This window comes from Spermophilus citellus, assembly GCF_964194105.1.
Source record: "Spermophilus citellus genome assembly, chromosome: X".
In the NCBI taxonomy this organism is placed as follows: domain Eukaryota; kingdom Metazoa; phylum Chordata; class Mammalia; order Rodentia; family Sciuridae; genus Spermophilus; species Spermophilus citellus.
This window is the reverse complement of record NC_138190.1, coordinates 47,467,778-47,485,355: the sequence shown is the minus strand read 5'-3', so window position 1 is coordinate 47,485,355 and position 17,578 is coordinate 47,467,778. Positions and strand designations below refer to the sequence as shown.

The 17,578-nt window shown below is 39.5% G+C and overlaps 1 pseudogene across 1 annotated transcript; it reads left to right on the top strand.

Annotated features, from left to right (window-relative positions):
* Nucleotides 1–415: 415 nt before the first annotated feature.
* Nucleotides 416–856, top strand: LOC308639890 (E3 ubiquitin-protein ligase PPP1R11-like; annotated as a pseudogene). Its single transcript has one exon. The product of its transcript is annotated as an E3 ubiquitin-protein ligase PPP1R11-like (transcript).
* Nucleotides 857–17,578: the final 16,722 nt, after the last annotated feature.

Genomic DNA, 17,578 nt, shown 5'->3' with positions numbered 1-17,578 from the left:
TTCTACTGAATAGAGTCCTCAGCGGATTTTTCATACCTTTTTTTTTTTATTATTTATCTTTACACGGTGCTGAGGATCAAACCCAGTGCCTCCCATGTGCTAGGCAAACACTCTACTACTGAGCTACACTCCCAGTCCCTCCTCAGCAGAGTCAATTTGAGTGCCAAACACTTAAACTGGGTTTTCAGTAGTTCCATTTCCCTAGGCCCAATCTGTCTCTTTGGACAGGAGCTTATTGAGCCAGTGAAGAGAAGAGGATATTTAAAAATTCAGGGACAAGGGGGAAAAACGGAGGCTGAGGATCCTTGCTACTACCCTGAATCGGATACTGATTCTCTTAGAACCCAGAGACACAGAAAAAGGGAAGGGTGTATCATTCCCCTTCCTCCTCTCCTCCTTTTCCTCAGCCTTAGCTATGGTCAAGGTAGGGGCCGGGCTGAGTGAGACCAGGCACTGAGACAACGGTTACCGTGACAACTGAGCCTAACTATCAAACTTTGGAAAAGGAAGCCAGAAAAAAAAAAAAAGTGGAATGGACAAGTGACACAGTAGACAATGAACACATGGGACGCTGTTCATCAAAATGCTGCTGTATTTATGAGAAAACTCAGGCCTTTGGTGAGAGTTCCACTGAGAGTGAGGAAGAGGACGAGGAAGGCTGTGCCTTCCTCTGTGTAAGGGGCCACCGCAAAGGACAGAGTCACGCAACCCCACGACCGACCCCTACTACCCCTCCTCAGCCTCCAGACCCCTCCCAGCCCCCTCCAGGGCCAATGCAGCACTAAATTCCTCTTTTCCCCCATCATTCCTGTGTCTGTCTGGCCCTGAATGTATCCATGTGGCTACCTGGGGGCTAAATCCATGGTTTGATTTCTTCTTCAGCCCCCTCCTTCCCTCTTCTTTGCCTCATAGAGGGAAGAAGTAGAGGAGGGTGGATAGAGATCCTGGAATTCTGACTTGCTGCTATTCTGGAACCCAGTCTTCTGGGTTCTCCCAGCCCTCATTTCTCCTTCCAGTCCTATCCTTACCAGGGATCTAGACATCTTGGTCCCAGTCTCTTTCCTTTGTTCTTACTGCCAAACTGCCCGTCCTGGTATCCAGTTATCTTGGCCCCTCGCACCCTCAATTTGAGTCCCAAACACTTAAACTGGGTTTTCAGTAGTTCCAGCTTTCACTGCCAGGGTCCCAGTCAGATTCCAGGCAATCTCACCCTAGCTGTGCTTGTTAATCTTGGCTTAGAGTTTTTCCACTAATGCATTTATATAATCCCTAATCTTAGTCCTTGCCTATAGGATATGAGGTCTTATGGGACACTGCAGGGCTCCCAAGTTTTCCCCTCCTTCCTACCACTTCATGCCCTCAAAAGGAGTTAGAGAAAGAGGTCTTTGTCATTCTCACTTCTAAGGGAAAGTGGAACAAGAAAGGCATGTCCTCTGTCCTCACCCTTTTCATTTGATATAGGATTTTTGACAGAGATAATTTGATATTGGTCACTTAGAGCCAACTATCTTTTCAGCCTTTCATCCTTTAGCTTCAGAGGCATCCAACATATCCCAGGGGTCTAGGACCCTGGGAGAGGAAGGAAAAGAGACAGAGCAAACAGATGGGGATATGTACCCTGTACTATACTCCTACCCCTTCCTTTCTAGGCTTTGATGCATCTGCCAATCCAGATATCCAGCTCTCTCAGCCCTCCCAACCCTTCACTGGGACTTGGTTATCATTTTCCAGGTGTCTTGCCATGCATAGTTTCAGAGATCAGTCAAATCCATATCACCACTGAGATCTCATTTATTGCCACAGATGCACAAAATAAATAACCCAACATCACCAAAAAAAAAATAAAGTAAAATAAAAATTCAGGGGCTTTTGATTCCCCAAGCAGTAAGCTCAGGCATTGGGACCCTTCTTAAGATGGCTTCTCATTATGGCACCATATGAATATTCTGGGAAGTACAGAGCACCTCTTCTGTAGTGCCAGAATAGTTCACAGATCCAGGTCTCCTGTATGTTTGCCAGATGCCAGATTCTGGACTTGTGAAGATCACTGGGACTGTTTCATCTATAGCCCCACTGAAAGGGCATTTTTCTTCCCCCTCCTGAACCATTGGGTGATTGGTGTTTGGGTACTCTGTTTATATTACTATTTTCATAACTGGTAGTTCTGATTTTCTTTTCTTTCTTTCTTTTTTTTTTTTTTTTTTTTTTTTTTGTGGTGCTGGGATTGAAGCCAGGGCCTGTGCATGCAAGGCAAGCACTCTACCAACTGAGCTATATCCCCAGCCCTAGTTCTGATTTTCACCTGGTCACTGAATCTCTTACTTTTGCACTCCGGTGCTTTCCTAAGACCCTCCTACTTCAACATGTGGCTACACACCTGTTGTTTTGATTCAATCTCACAGAGAAGTAGGAGAGTGCTGAATTCCTCTAATCTGCTATCTTTCTATATGAATACTTCTCATAGTTTGTCAGTATTCTATAATTTGTGTGCCCTGGAACTTCTAGGAATGATCTTGGTGATTATTATTGAAACTATTTTAAATATTTTAAACAATGTTATCCAAATGCTCATCAAGTGTTAATGGTAATGAAAACTGTACCATAAAATCATTAACTTTACAGTGGAAGCCAGAAGTGATTAGAAAATAAAAGCTATGAAGAAGCTATAATCATCTTGATAGGCTGCAATCTTAATCAACAATGGAGTATCCTGTTAAGTGTTAGAACCAATATTGAGAAAAATCTAAGTAGCATTAAAGCTGAAATATTCTGCATGTTCACAGATTTATGGAACCAATGATACATTGCCTCTAATTTACATAATTCCTACAATAAAATTAAGCTCAAATTGTGCAATATCACAATATCTTTAGTAATGCATCCACCCTTTGAACAAAGTAGGAAAATCTTATTACCTCCACTTTAAACATATGGAAACTGAGACTCAGAAAGGTTAATAACTTGCTCCAAATCACATAGGTAAAAATGGCCGGTGTGTCAGATTTGACTAATAACTGCTTCATTTGCCTTTTAAGAGTGTTGGTTCTTAAATACTTTTGCTTTTGATGATCTCACTCAACTACAGGTTTCAATTAATCATCTCTCTATGTTCTTTATTCCTAAATATATATCTTTTGGAAAAACATGTTCTTCCTGAACTCCAAATATCTATATATACCTGCCATTTACCCAAACCATAAATATACCATCTTCCTGTCTCCTCCCCACCAATACACCTTCTTTTTCCTTTTTCTCAAAACCGTGTCCTCATTATTGGATTGGCATCATGGACAAGGACTGAGCTTTTGGCAATGGAACCCTCTGATCCAGTCTTTCTTAGTACTACCCATCCATTTAACATTTAGCCTTAACTCAGAGTTCTCTGTTTACCTAAGAAGTTCTGCGTATTAATCAAAAACTCTGGTCTCAGTGGTCTCCCAAGTGGAGTATATAAGCTCTTAGTACACAAGGTGATCAGTGGAGATGTGGTTAGAAAGTTATTATAATTCTAATTTTTGACTGTTAAATCCCAATTTTGTGTATGTTTTATAGAGTGTGATGCTACACATTATTACCTGTCCTGCAACAATTTGTTTGCAAATCTGTGACTATTAGGATGTGAGATTGTGCTTCTTTGTGCCCTTTTCCTTTTGGTCCTCATTTTGCCTTTTCAGATAATACAGAGCATGTTTAAACCAAGTAAGATAAATCTTGTTCCCATGAATAACATCCTGACTGTATTGAAGACAATATCTCATACTTCCTCAATCTACAGGTAAACACCATTCCCTATGTAATTCCACTTTATTTCTGTGTATGTGACACACAATCCAGAATCAAGTACTCCAAAGTTTGTTTCTACAAATGCAGAAGACAATGAAACCACTATGATTGCTTCTTATCCTTATGGTATTTTAATTTATTTACCAACTTATTGCAATAAATTTTGTTTTTTATAAAAGGCCCTGCTACAAGACAAACTGTGATAAATAACATTTGAATATTAGGGTAGTCAGGAAAGCTTTCTGGAAGAGATGCCATTTGAATAATAAATCAATGGGACCATAGTATAATATGAGAGTGCATGTTTTATTAAGGCCTAGAAGAGGAGTTTGAATTTTATCCTGAATGCAATGATGAATCATTGAAGGGTATTATTCATAGAAGTGTCATGTTCATCTTTGTGTACTAGAAATTACCTTTGCTCTTTGTGAAGAACAAACTGGAGATAGGAGATAATGGAAGTAAAAAATAATTCTTAAAAAGGTCTAGCTTAAAGTGTTGGCAAGTAAAATGGAGAAGATGGGAGAAAGTAGAGAGTATTTAGACAATAGAATGATAAGGCATGAAAGTTGATTGTATGGAGAGTGAGACAGAGACTACTTCATGCTGAAATCTTGTCATGATGTAACATGGTGTGGAGTGTAGATGTCAGGTGAGTTGTCTCATGAATTTGAGGTTGAAATCCATGGAAATGAGGGTGAGAGCAAAGTAACATGATTTATTAGAGTAATAGAAAGGAAGCAGAGCTCCCAAAGAGGGAGGGGGTCCTAAGAGAGGGATGCCCACAGGTGTCTGTGGTCTAGGCATTTTAATAGGCTTTATCTGTCCCTATAGATGATTGGTGGGATATAGGATCCAGAAAGGGAGCCAATCAACTTTCTGTAATTTGCTTTCTTTAGCAAATCTGGATAAAAGTGATTTTTAAGCCTTAATCAGCACAAGAGTTGGGGTGAGGGTCTGGTGGTGGAAGACGAAGTACCTTTTGTGGTCAATCTTGTCTAGGGGCTGTTCAGGAACTATCCTTGTACCTTGGAGTAGCTATAGTCAGAAGCTTGACTTCCCAATTCTCTCTTCCTCCTTTTCTTCTCTAAGACCCTTTTCCTGGCTTGTATGGGTGGTCTATCTTTCTGTCTCAATAGTAGTAGCTCATGAGACCTAAGTGTTAAATTTTCAGGAAGGTTTTTTTAGAACCACCTGTAAAACTCTCAGCACCTTGAAATCAACCATGGTAACATATTTACATAATTGAAATGAGCAAGTGCTACAAAACAGGGCTTTTTCACCCAGAAAACTAGTTTACCAGCTCATTACTATAATTCAGCTTATGAAGAATGAAAGAGATGAAGACACTAACGTAAGAGGAGTAACTTGTGTCTTTACAGGAGGGAACTGAATCCAGATTTGGGCATAGTGCTTATAAGATGCCTATGCGACACATGGGTAGATATTACCCCCATACTTAGATCTGCATGTCAGATGAAAGGTAGAAATAGAAGATATTTGTATTATAGACACAGGTATTTTCAAGTTCAGGAGACAGGCACATCCAGATTCAAATTATGGCTCTTCACAGCAGTCCCAAACATTCGCCCCAGCTCCTTCAGTTTAGGAAGGTTCCTATGACAGTAAGATCCTTTTCTACCCCCACTATATTTAGGTGGCGTCTGGAAACAGGTGAGGTGGTGGGGAGTAATAACCAGAATTTAAAGAACTGAGCCTTCACCAAAAAGAAACTGAATTTCCTCAAAGAGATTACTTAAACCAGCTGGTGACTGATGAAACACTGATTCAAAAGTTTTACTGTTACAGAAAGCTGAGTCCTTGTCCCTGAAGCCAATTCAATAATGAGAATACAATTTTGAGAAAAAGGAAAATGAAGTTTTATTACTTTGCTATCAAAGAAGAAGCACAGGGGAGTCCTGTCCCACAGACTGTGATTCTGCCCATCAGGAAGAACAGAGGGTTTTTTCCTTTACCTGTAATAGAAAACTTGTTTCTGAACCTTATGTCTACTGTGGAATTTACCAGATGAATGAGGCTGTTATTTCAGGTGTGGATTTTTACATCTTTAAGAGCAACAAGTGTCTTCCTCTTTAGTATATCTGGTGGCATAAATGTAGTGGGAATGTTCTGTGAAGTGAACCTAACTAGAAAGCTCTAATTAAAATTTTAAAAAGAACACAGGGTTTTTAAAGAAGTAATTCATTTCAGGTGTTCCCTGTGGGAGGCTGTGATTCACTTGTTAATTTGGGAGATAGCCATTCCTTAGATCTTCTGCCGCCATCCTCTGAAGTCTAAATTACTTGGTTCCTGTGGTGGGTGTGTGCTCAAAGACTTGGCCTAGGTTTGGAAAAAGGTGATCCTGTTCCTAATCCCTTCCCCCCCCCTGCTGAAGTTAGGGAGGGGGAGGGGGAGAGGGAGAAGAGGAAAAGAAATATAACATGTCCATTTAAAAATAAGCCTCAATAGCAGAACAGCAAGAGCTATATTAAAAGCATGAGGTGGGCCACTGTAATATCACATTGAAAGCCTCCCTTGCCTCCCTATCTATCATCTTTAGGAGGTAGAGTAGGTGGGGATCATAATGAATTTTCATCAGTAATAGAAAATAAAGATGTGGCAAATATGATGCTCTCTTTGGAGAAATTAATTTTTGTTGCATCATTTCATAAATGGATAACATTGGACAAGTGACTTATTTTTTTATGTTTTTTTTAATTGGTTGTTCACAACATTACAAAGCTCTTGACGTATCATATTTCATACATTAGATTGAAGTGGGTTATGAACCCCCAATTTTACCCCAAATGCAGATTGCAGAATCACGTCGGTTACACATCCACAATTTTACATAATGCCCTATTAGTAATTGTTGTATTCTGCTACCTTTCCTATCCCCTACTATCCCCCCTCCCCTCCCCTCCCATCTTCTCTCTCTACCCCATCTACTGTAATTCATTTCTCTCCTTGTTTATTTTCCCATTCCCCTCACAACCTCTTATATGTAATTTTGTATAGCAATGATTCTTTGAGTTTTGTTTTTCTTGTCTAAAATGTTGAGAACATCAATGCATAGAATTGTTGTAGAAATTTGTTAAAAGACTATATATGTGTGGATGGAGAGATGTATGCATGATTGATTATAGATAGATAGATAGCATATAGAGTTAGACAGGTAGTAGGTAATTATTAATGGTCTAAATTACAGGTATTTTCCTCAGCCTTCTTATAAAAGTTTCTGTACTGATAAGGGAGGGCTAGCCTCACAAATATTATTAATAAAATAGAGGCAGCTTTTGAGCTATCAGTTCTATGAAATAGTTCTCTCCCTTTAGAATATATAACCTCTCTTTTATTAAAGTATTTACTGATTTCCCCAGATAGTAGTTTCAGTTAAACAATCTTCAGAACTTTATAGCATCTGCCTATCTATTTGCCATACAGATACCAAAACTGGCAGTAGTTTCATCTGTAGAAAAGTGTGACTTGGGCAGTTGCTTCTTCAGGGGCTTTTTCTACAGGATAAAGACATAGAACTAATTTAAAAATCCTTATCAAAGTCATTTATAATGATGATACAATCATAAACTACAGTAGTATATAGAATGAATCTAGTACTAATATCATATATATTTTTAACCATGGGGCCAATGTGATTGCCAACTTAATAAGCATAAATGCTTAAGACTGTGAGGAATGTAGAAGGCAGTCTGCAGAGCTTTCCAATTGAATGCTTTCCCAGGATAAACAGGTAATAAAAAATGTGTGAAGTGGTTATGAATAAGATTACTGGGAGCTGGGTGCAGTGATGCACACCTGTAATCCCAGTGGCTCAGGATGCTGAGGCAAGAGGATCTCAAGTTCAAGACCAGCTGCAGCAACTTAACAAGACCCTGAGCAACTTAGTGAGATCCTGTTTCAAAAAAAAAGGGCTAGGATGTGGCTCAGTGGTTAAATGCCCCTGGGTTCAATCCCCAGTACCACACCTCTAAATCTATGAGTTCTGTGGCAAAGTGCAGAGTCATACCTTACCTAAAGGTATCGACATTTTGAAACAATCATCATTTAAAACATTGTGTCAGTCAAGCATAATGGATCCAACCAAAGTGCCAGCATTCTCAATTATAGTAATATAGAAGAGCACCATGGGCTCTGGAACTAGACAAATATATTTGAACCTCATCTCTTTTACTTACTAGCGATGTAACTATAGACCAGTTACTGAACCTTTTCATTCTTCAAACTTTTCACCTATCAAAATGAGTATAATGACAGTACAAGCCTTACAATGTTGTTGTGAGGATTTGACTTAGGTCAAAGCACACCATAATCCTAAATAAACACTAGCTATAATTTTAATGTGTTTCTCAATAAATATATCATGTGAGAAACAAAAAGATTTTAAACATAGTAATTTTTGCAAGTACCTGGCCAGTGGGTAGGATGCGGCATGGATCCCTTCATGAGGCTTGCCATCCCTCTGTCAGCTGCATACCTGGGAAAATTTGGCCTGGTGGGTGACTGAATGATGTTGGAGATATACTCCTTCAGTTCCTCCCTACCTCTTGTTGAGTATAGGTGGGTTATTTCAATTATTTTATCTCATTGATTCCTAGTCCCCAGTATAGCTTCCCACCAAAGCTGGAGAGAGTCTGGTCCATGAATAACAACCCAATTAGCTTGGAGGACTGACTTGAACTCTACTTTGACTAACCCTAAACTATAACTTTGAAACTTGTCAAGAGCAATTAGAAGGTATTTTACACATACTTGGGCCTTTGAACAATGATTATTGCTGGACTCATAGCATTCCCTTTGTGCTTGGTGACTTGGTGCTTTGGTCTATTCCTTGTTGGAGGCCAGCTCCTCTTTTCCTGTCTCTGTCTCTCTGCAGCCTTCATTCCAATAGACTTCAGATCATTATATCTCCAAACTTGCCTCCCGGGAACTTACATCAGGCCTCACAGGTGAGTGATGACAATTCTACTACTACAATATTCTACTATGACAAATATGCTATTAATTGCTATTGTCACTGGAGAGTGGGGCATTGAAACTCCAAACCTCAGTTCTTGTGTTGTGATGAAAGAAAACTCAAAGTTAGACACCAAAAGCCATGCAAGAGAACTTTGTTATAAGTGAAAGTAATGTGAGGCTCAAGCAAAGATTGAGAGAGAGAGAGAGAGAGAGAGAGAGAGAGAGAGATGCCTCTAGGCAGAGAATGATAAAGGAAACAATGCTGTGTCCAAATTTATTACTGTTTGATGTTTGCCTTGAGAGCTGTGGGCCGCCTTCTGCACTCTTTATTGATAAGGTTTTCAACTCCTCCTTTATGTTGGGTGGTAGTTTTTTACCATAATTGATCCTTTCTGGAACTGTCATGGTGGCCATCCTACACAGGAAGGCTTCATCTACAAGTAAATTCCATATTAATGTGGGCATTGGGTCAGTGGAGGGTCAGAAGTTACCTTACTATACTTGCCCTACTAAAGGAACTTTCCTTCCCAGACATAAGGAGACATCATAGCCATAAATCCTAACTTCACACCAACTTCAAGGAGCCATGTCAAAAGTTTGTCCCATTAACCTTTTTCTTTTGATGTATTATTTCCCCAATTAGCTCCTTTTGCTTTTGTTTATTTTCTACAAATAAACTGCCACCATTTGCTTTCTCATCCACTTTGAAAGTATTTTAAAGACTTGCTTTTGTTTATGTTCAACAAATTAGCTGCCACCATTTGCTTTCTCATCCACTTTGAAATTAGTATAAGACTCTAAAAGTAATTTAAAGAACACTTGTGACCTTGCCATAAACAATTTTACTGCTCATTCCTTACTACTACCTAATACTATTATTTTTTATCTCATAAAGAAGAGTTGACAACATATCATTATTGAAATAGCTGTAATGTTACTCCAGGTGCTAACAAATGAAACTAAGTTAAATGCAGATAGAAGGGTGGTTTTCATGGGATCTGGGAAGGGAAGCCCAAAAGTTGAGATGCATCTTTTGGCTCCATATAGCGCCCAGGGAAGGGTATCCTTACCTACAAATATGACTATCTTCCTGTTGGCAGATATTGTATAAAGTAGATGAGTACTTCAGAATATCCTAGTGTTTTGAATTATTAAGACAATTCAACCAGTTCCCCTTGCTCCAGGGTCTTGATCACTAAATAATCTTCTGATTATTATTTAATTCCACTTGGAAGAGAAGACATTTTGACCAGCAAATAGTAACTCACACTTAGCACTTTCTACATGCCAGGGACTGGACCCCATTTAATCCTTGCAACAGCCCTATAAAACAGGATTCATTGTTTCCATTTGAGAAAAGAAGAAACTGAAGCACAGAAAGGTAAAGTAACTTGCTTAACATTACAGGATTAGTAAATGGAGCAGCCAACTTAGCCATTTTCTTTGTCTTCTATGCACATATCCCTAACTGGTACACTCTACAGTCTATACTGTTAACCTGGATCATTTTTCACTTTACTTTTTTTGTGTGTGTGGTGATGGGAATTGAACCCAGGGCCTTGTGCATGTAAGGCAAGCACTCTACCAACTGAGTTATATCCCCAGCCCCTCACTTTACTTTTTTAATCAATATTAATAAGTAGATTTGACCCAGCTATCCCATTCCTCAGTCTATAGACAAAGGACTTAAAAACAGCATACTACAGGGACACAGCCACATCAATGTTTATAGCAGCACAATTCACAATAGCTAAATTGTGGAACCAACCTAGATGCCCTTCAATAGATGAATGGATAAAAAAATTGGTATATATACACAATGGAATGTTACTCAGCATTAAAAGAGAATAAAATCATGGCATTTGCAGGTACATGGATGGAGTTGGAGAATATAATGCTAAGTAAAGTTAGCCAATCCCCCAAAACCAAATGGCAAATGTCTTCTTTGATTTAAGGATACTGATTCATAATGTGGTGGGGGGCATGGGAGGATTAGAGGAACTCTAGATAGGGCAAAGGGGAGAAGGGGAGGGAGGGGAAGGCATGAGGGTAGGAAAGACAGTGAAATGAGATGGAAATCATTACCCTAAGTACATATATGAAAACACAAATGGTGTAACTCAACTTTATGTACAATCAGAGATATGAAAACTTGTGCTCTATATGTGTGATATGAATTGTAATGCATTCTGTCACATATAATAAATTAAAATTTTAAAAATGAAAAAAATTAATAAATAGGAGACTAGAGTTGTGGCTATAACTCAGTGGCAGAGCACTTGCCAAGCCTGTTAGGCACTGGGTTCAATCTTCTGCACCACATAAAAATAAACAAATAAGAAAAAGGCATGCTGTCCATCTACAAAAAAATAAATAGATAGGCATTTCAGTTCCTGGTTAAACACCTTTGAAATAAAGTATTGCACCTCATACTTCAAAGTTAAAATGGGCCAGAACCTTGAGGGCAAGGGCTGACAAATGTAGTCTCACACAACAGACAAGTTTATCAGGGTCCTCTAATACTGACCACCATCTAAAACTCTACAGTTCACTACGATATTTTATTATATTTTGTTGTTGTTCATGTGTTCATTGTTGTCTGTCTCCACTAAAATGTCATAATGTATGAGATCAAGGAACCTTGACTGTCTTGTTCATTGTAGTGTCTGCATGCCTAGAATAAAGCCCAGAGTAGTTGACTAATACCTACTTGTTGAATGAAAAATTAATGACTGTTGGAGGATGTAGCTACCATCCTCTTAGGATGATTTCTATCATCCCTAACATACTGGAACCTTGTTTCTGACACTCTTTCCAGGTACACTATTGGTCATACTCTTTACTTGGATCCAAAAACAGCACATAGATCCAGACAACTGAGGAAACATTGAATTCTCAGGAATAATCCCTTGACTAGCTTTCTGACAACATAAGCAAAACTGTCATTACCATATTCAACCATCAGAAAGTTGAATGCATGAAAATAGAAAATGCCTGTCCCTGACTGGGTAGTCAGGAATCCCTGTTAGACAGTTATTGAGGGCATCTGCCCGAGTATCAATAAACTGGCTAAATAAACCTCACTAAATAGCTCAATGCAGATCTTAGATCCTCCAGGGCCCCTTCAAAAGTCTCTTGAGCTGTGAAGGTATGTATATGCACATGCGTGCACACACACATACACACACACAAGTGTGAGAAAGAGCCCTCTGACCTACTGGAATTATACTTATTAATTTATCTTATGCATACTTTAAATTTACAGTTGAGACTTTCTTGAGCTAAAGAAGTTAAACATACCATTTCACTAATTTATCTTTAGCCTTTGAGGCTGTTCTGTGGTTTCTGGGAAAGTGATAGCTCCCAGAACAGAGGTAAGTTTCAACACACCCTCTTCAGCCAGCCGCTAGCTCCAGCTATGTCCTAAGTAATTCAGAGGTATGGATATCAAATTCAGGGAAACTTCTCTTGTGCTTTCAAAATGATAATTCTTTTTTTTTAAGAGAGAGGGAGAGAGAGAGGGAGGGAGAGAGAGAGAGAGAGAGAGAGAGAGAGAGAGAGAGAGAGAGAATTTTTAATATTTATTTTTTAGTTCTCGGCGGACACAACATCTTTGTTGGTATGTGGTGCTGAGGACCAGGCGAGCGCGCTACCGCTTGAGCCACATCCCCAGCCCCCAAAATGATAATTCTTTCACAGCAAATGCTAAACCATACTTATTCTGAAAAATGATTTTTAAACAGTCTTGTCCTAAAACTGCAATCATGTGAACAATATGTATTTGACATATATATATCCCTTGAATGGTGTGTGAGGGCATGCAATTAGGAAGAGAAGTTTATCAGGGTCCTCTAATACTGACCACCATCTAAAACTCTCCAGTTCACCATGATGTTTTATTATATTTTGTTGTTGTTCATGTGTTCATTGTTGTCTGTCTCCACTAAAATGTCATAATGTATGAGATCAAGGAACCTTGACTGTCTTGTTCATTGTAGTGTCTGCATGCCTAGAATAAAACATGTCCTCATGTTAGGAAGAGAATGCTTTCTTTCTCACTTTGCCCTGTGTCCCACTACCAATGTTGGAAGACAGAGCAGATGGCTATCTCTTAAGAGGTGGTAGCATAGTAACCAGAACTTTCCCTAGGACTAAGGAAAGTGTAATGTTCATTTATTCTGTGAGTACATTACTAATATGCATCTAAAAATAACAATATACACACCTTCACCAGAATTATACATTATATTAGCACTTACTGTTTGTTGTATGAAAAGGAGGACAAAGAGGAATTCTGTGGTATACTTCACAGCTACAATACACAATAAATCCCCCTTTTGCCAAATGGATAAAGGAAAGAGAAAAGGAAAAATAAACACAATTTTGGCTTTTCCAACTCTGTCTTGGCATTTGGAGGATGGCTTCCTTCTGCTCTGTGGGCATTTCAAACATGCAGAGTATTAAAATTTTTGTAACAGTTCAGTTTAGGTTCTCACTTATTCCTACAAACTTTGAAAATTGTTGTTTCTACTGTGCTAGAAAGAGGTAGTAATAAGTTGTCATGTCTCTAAAAAACCTTGTATGAGTGGGTGTTTCAGTCAGATTTGTGTTGCTGAGACCGGCATACCCAACAAGGGCAAACTAGAGAAGGATAAGTTTATTTTGGCTCATGGTTTCAGAGTTTCAGACCCTGGTCAGCTGACTCCATAGCTGTGGGCCCAAGATGAGGTAGAACGTTATGGCAGAAGGGTGTGATGGAGGAAATCTGCTCAGTTCATGACAACCAGGAAGCAGAGAGAGTGAGGTGACAGGGACAAAATATAAACCCCAATGTCACACCTCTAGTGATCTACTTCCTCTAGGCACACACAGGTCTGATAATTTAATCATTTCACCTCTTAACATTCTTCTATTGACTTATATGTGAACTTTCAGAGGATATTCATATCCAGACTATAACAAGGGGCATTCAGGGCCTAGTGGTAATCGAGACTCCCCTTATTCTACTGGCTAGAAAAGGAGGAGAAGAGTCCTTGGGGTTATTAAGTTGATAAGTAGGCAATGACATTTGCTTTGAGTTTGGAAAGATCTCATGCAGGCCTCTGCCAGGCACCTTGAGATAACTTTATTGGAAGCCAAAAGTACCTTATCAGTCTGTCAGTGAGCAATCAGTTATTCCTTGGCTTCTGCCATATTCTTGGCTTACAAATAAGATGAGGAAAACCAGAAGAAGCAAACTGCTTGATTTTCTAAGCTGATTTCCCCTGATGAGAAATAAAAATAGAAACATATTATGGAAACACTTTGTCAAAACCCTGTCATAACAAGAGTGTCTTGAACTAGATGCAGATAAACCTACTCAGCCTGACTCTATTCCCTGTAAAACTACCCAAGGAAGTCCCTAAACTAACTTGTTAGGGCATAAGAAAACCTGAAAGTAAAACCCTTGGGGAGTTCTAGGATGACAACTCCAAGGATTCAGGGAAATTCCTGAACTCCATCAATGACATAAATTCAGAAGTCACAATGCAAGTGTCTACAGAGGCCAGATAAATAACATATGTGTGAAAAGGGCTGAATGGGGATTTTGTCAAACTGCAGATTAAGTGCTCTTTTTGAAGGGGAACTATTGCTTTTCAACTCTAGCAATGGCTGTCATGCAGATGAGTGGGTCCAATATGACTCACTTTTGAAGTTTTAAGAAAAGTTAAAAATGAAAATCTGTATCTTTTATGAAATTCCCTGATTTTTAAAAAATATTTATTTATTTTTTAGATTTCTGCGGACACAACATCTTTTGTTTGTATGTGGTGCTGAGGATCGAACCCGGGCTGCATGCATGCCAGGCGAGCGCACTACCGCTTGAGCCACATCCCCAGCCCCAAAATTCCCTGATTTTTTGTGATGAAACAGTGCTCACTTGTGTTCTCTCTCTCTCTCTCTCTCTCTCTCTCTCTCTCTCTCTTCCCCCCTCCAATCCTCCCTCACTTTCTCTTATCTCTCTAACTACTATGAAAAAAATTAAATGAGTAAAATGATGTCTCTGGGGCCAGAAGAGAATCAGGGCCACAGGAATCAGGCTGCTGTTTGAGACTTTTAGCATAAATGCCCTGGAATGGTGGTTCTTTATGGAACACAGATTTCTGTGAGATTTTGGCTAAAGATAAAGGAACTCTCTTAATAAAAATATACTCACACAGAGATTTGCATACAATTTTCAGAGGGCTTATAAGTCTCTGCTTGGATTTGGCTTAAGAATCATATCCTCTATGAATCTCTTCCCAACTGTACATGTACATATGTTTTCCCACATTAAAACCTTCTTTAGGGCTGGGATTGTAGCTCAGTGGGAGAACACTTGCCTCACATATGTGAGGCACTGATTTCGATCCTCAGCACCACATAAGAAATAAATAAAATTAAAAAAATTAAAAACACTTCTTTATACCCTTACTACATCAGACATAATAACACCACCCCCTGTGACACAACTTATTGCGTATATAACCCAGGTATCAAGTACTTCACCTTTGGTTGGCTGGGAGTATCAGAATAGTTCTTTGCAGAGGCAGAACACAATCAGGAGAATCAGGCTTACTATTTGGTTTGGCTTGGCAAACACCTTGATAGCTTCTTACCTACATGTTCTTCACTGAAAGCATGTCAGGTGCCTGTTTGTTGACTTTAGTACACATAGCAGATCTACTATCCAACCACTTGAGTGAACACACAGAAACAACAACAACAAAAAAGAAATTTCCATCAGTTTTCTTTCATGCTCCCAGTAAAAGTATCGAAAACATATAGGTTGAGTGGAAAATCAAGCATTGTGTTACTTTTTTTGAGTATATACTACACGTCAAGAGCTATTCTGTAAATTTTATAACTATTAACATGTTAACTCAGGGGGATTCCAACATGGCGGCGGGCGCAGAGAGATCAAGTCTCTGACCTCTTCAGCTGTGCAGGCATAGGGAGTCGTAAACAACCTAAATCTGTTTGCTCAGGATCACTAGGCAATGCTGAGCTGACATGGATCTGGGGCGAACAGTCTGGGCCTCTCAGAACACACACTGAGCCCGGATCGGCTGAATTCAAGCTCCCGTTCGCCTGCTTCCCGCAGACAAACAGCTGTGACTCAGCACTAATCCATCCTGCTGAAACAACTGGTCAGCCCTTCTCATCCTACGGAGGTAAATGCCTACCAAGCCTTCATAGGTAGTGGCCACAGGTTTGAAATGGGGCTTGGGAGAGACAGTAAGGACCCACCCGTTGCATTGGTCGCCCGGCAAAGGGAAACGAACTGTCGCCATTTGCAAGAGATACCACCATGGCAGAGAACTGACGTCATCAGAGTGCGGCGGAGGAGATAACTTCATTGAAACCTGCGGCTACAGGTGTGTAATTCCCTAGCCTTCCCTCTCCACACATTGGGGAAACCTTAAGGGCCCCTCCCAGCTCTCCCGTGAGCACAATAGCCAGTCCGAGGGAATCAGAGGTGGCGCGGGACCCGCGGCGCGGAACTACCGCTCCCACCAGTGCTGACAGATGAGGTCTCTTGCACCAGCTACTGAAGGCGTGGCTACCGGAGGGCAAGTAAAATTCACTGAGGATTCTCAGCCCCAAGCTCTACAAACTTAGGGTCTGAGGGAATGGCAAACTGGAAGAGTGTGCCCAGTCATTCATGAAAACAGGGCTCCCGGGAGCAGCAGACCTGGCGTGTAGCCAATATTGTGGTGAGCAGCACCCATGAGAGGGGCCTGGCTAGAGGAAAAGTGGGAAGTGACTAGACACAAGAGGAGGCCCTAGGCACTCAGGATTGGAGACTCGCCCAGTCTGGGAGGAGCTGCTGCACAGTGATTGGTTCCCGCGTATTGACAGGAGAAACTTGGCCTGGTGGGCACAGCGCCACCTACTGGAAGAGAAGTTAATCAAACTCTAAGACTGCATTTATTAGTTTTTTTTTTCTTTTTTTCTTTTCTCTCTTTTTTTTCTGATTTGGGTTTTTCTTTCATTTTCATTTTTCTTTCTTGTTGTTTTTTTTTAAATTTTTTTACAATTTTTTTACAATTTTTTTCTTCTAATTTTAATTTTAATTTTTTTTATTATTTTTTAAAAAAAATTTTTTCTTTTTTTATTTCCTATTTTTTTTCTTCTTTTGTCTTTTCATTTCTTTTCAATTATCTTATCCCCCCTTCCTTGAATTCTACCTGCTTACTCTCATTCTCTTTAGTGACTTCTTCCCTTCCCTTCTAATACCTTTCCTCCCAAGCATCTAATAAATTTATAGGAGTAAACAGTAATTCATCAGTCAAACAGAACAAGAAGTAACATGAGCAGCTTCAAAAAGCAAGGAAGAAAAGGAGTACAAACAATGCAGGACAGCCTAAATATTCAGGAGGACCTAGAGTCATCAGAAAAATGGTCATATAAAGAACTCAAGGAACACCTTAGACAGATGGAATGGAACCTTAAAGAGGGTACAAGACAGCAAATTCAAGCAGCGAAAGAACACATTGAGAATGAATTACATAAACAGATAAAAGAAGAAGTTAAGCATCTTTATCAGGAGATAGAGATTATAAAAAATAATCAAACAATAATTCTAGAAATGAAGGAAACGATAAACCAAATTAAAAACTCAATTGAGAGTATCACTAACAGAGTGGAGCAAGTAGAAGCCAGAACGTCAGATAATGAAGACAAAATATATCATCTTGAAAAGAGTCTAGCCAACTCAGAAAGGCTGGTAAAAAATCACGAGAAAAATATCCAAGAGTTATGGGATACCATAAAAAAACCAAACTTACGAGTCATC